The sequence below is a fragment of the Aplysia californica genome, unplaced genomic scaffold, assembly GCF_000002075.1.
Source record: "Aplysia californica isolate F4 #8 unplaced genomic scaffold, AplCal3.0 scaffold00202, whole genome shotgun sequence".
NCBI classification, from domain to species: Eukaryota; Metazoa; Mollusca; class Gastropoda; order Aplysiida; family Aplysiidae; genus Aplysia; species Aplysia californica.
Window position 1 is genome coordinate 876,368 of NW_004797472.1, and position 1,613 is coordinate 877,980.

Here is a 1,613-nt window from a genome sequence, read left to right on the forward strand (position 1 = left end):
GGAGAGAGAAAGGGAAAAGGAGAAAAGAAAACAGATGAGTGGCAGAAGTATTTGAGGTGGCACATCAACTGTATTAGGTAGTAAGTGATAAAAACCAACATGAGCTAAGTCGGTCAGACTCTACAAAGAACTGACGGCGACAATGGCGACAAAGAAAAAACAAGTTTAAAAAAAGCAAACTAGGCCAGAGAGGATTCACCAGTCTCCCACAAAAAGTATAGCAATGATAGAAAAGGGATGTGAACATGGCAACTCAAGGTCCTAAAGACACACGAGTTGTAAACTCTTAACCCCTCGTAGTATTTAGCATGACTTAGCGAGAGTATAATATAAACCTAGACAGAATATAACCCGGTTTGAGAAAGTGCTGGGAAAAAAGCTAGATCTAGATGTCAGAGAAGCAATACGGGAGGACGACGGTATGGACTTACCCTGTGAAGCACCTTCCAACAATCCCGTGAAATAATAAAGGAAAATAAATATTTATAAATATGATGAGAAAGAAACGAAAGCTCCGAACAACTAAACAAAATGCCAAACTCGACTGAATGAACCCAAAAAAGATGTGTAGAATCGTTCACACTGTTGGTGTTAGTAGACCAGACTCGCATTATAACATTATTTCATGTGAATTCACGAAAACACACACACACACCTGACTTCGATTTACACACACGTCCTCTGGGGTTTCGTTGAAACGTACACACTTCAGTCATGTAGAAAGTGTCTCCCGTTTTTACTCACTCTCCGGGTGTATGTACTTAATTCCCGTGGACGCGAGTCAAAGGCTCGGCTGCCCGGTCCCTATGACTACGACGTCGGCTCTCGTCTACTATCGGAAACCAGCAGCTAGCTCTTGCTCTACACATGAGAACAACAACACATTATCCTCGGATACAGCAGCACACCCCCCGACTGACTGAGCGCACGCACGCAGGCACGCACTCACGCACGCACGGCTGTGAGTCTGAAGCTGCTGGAACGCTCGTGACGGGAGGGGAAAGGTGAGTGGTGGTGTGCGCCGCCGGCAGACTGCTAGCCTAGCCTAGGCCAGGCCTCATCGCGCGGCTCGTTAACAACACAAGGCCATCCACCCACCCACCCACCCATCTATTCATTCATTCATCCATCCATCCATCGCCTGCCGTCAGTCCATCCATCCATCTATCCATCCACCGCCTGCCTTCAGTCCATCCATCCTTTCTTCACCCACCCATCCATCCAACCTACCCCCCTCCTCCGCCCTCTTTTTTATTTTGCCTCCACCCGCAGAGAGCTGCTACGTTAGTTTGTCCGGAAAGACCAGTTCGCGGGTCCGGATATTATTATTAGATCTATTATTACTTGAGCAGCGAAAGGGGAGATGGATGAGGAGGATGAGGGAGGAAAAACAAGTGGCGGGTAATAAGGAGGCAGGAAAAAAAAGTGGCGGGGAAGGAGGAGGAAAAGGGAGGAAGGGAGGGGGGAGGGGCAGGGAAGACAAATATACGAGTCAAACAAAGCCAGAAGCTTAATGGGTTCTGTGCATGCGCTCGTTTACACTTACACAACACTTACACTTAAACGCGCACGCACGCACGCACGAACGCACACACACACACAACACACACACA

At 47.9% G+C, this 1,613-nt stretch overlaps 1 protein-coding gene across 5 annotated transcripts in view; it reads right to left on the reverse strand.

Moving 5' to 3' along the window:
- The window catches only part of LOC101854720 (voltage-dependent L-type calcium channel subunit beta-1), a 75,751-nt gene that overhangs the window by 52,294 nt on the left and 21,844 nt on the right, over window positions 1-1,613 (reverse strand). The window contains exon 1 of one of the 5 annotated variants that reach the window (XM_035969974.1): window positions 656-1,060. The exons of 2 other annotated variants lie outside the window; for them this stretch is intronic. The gene's annotated coding sequence lies outside the window, so the exon portion shown is untranslated. Of the gene's footprint in view, window positions 1-431; window positions 615-655; window positions 1,061-1,613 lie in introns of those variants that run through there. 2 more of the 5 variants (XM_013082969.2, XM_035969973.1) reach the window with 2 other exon arrangements.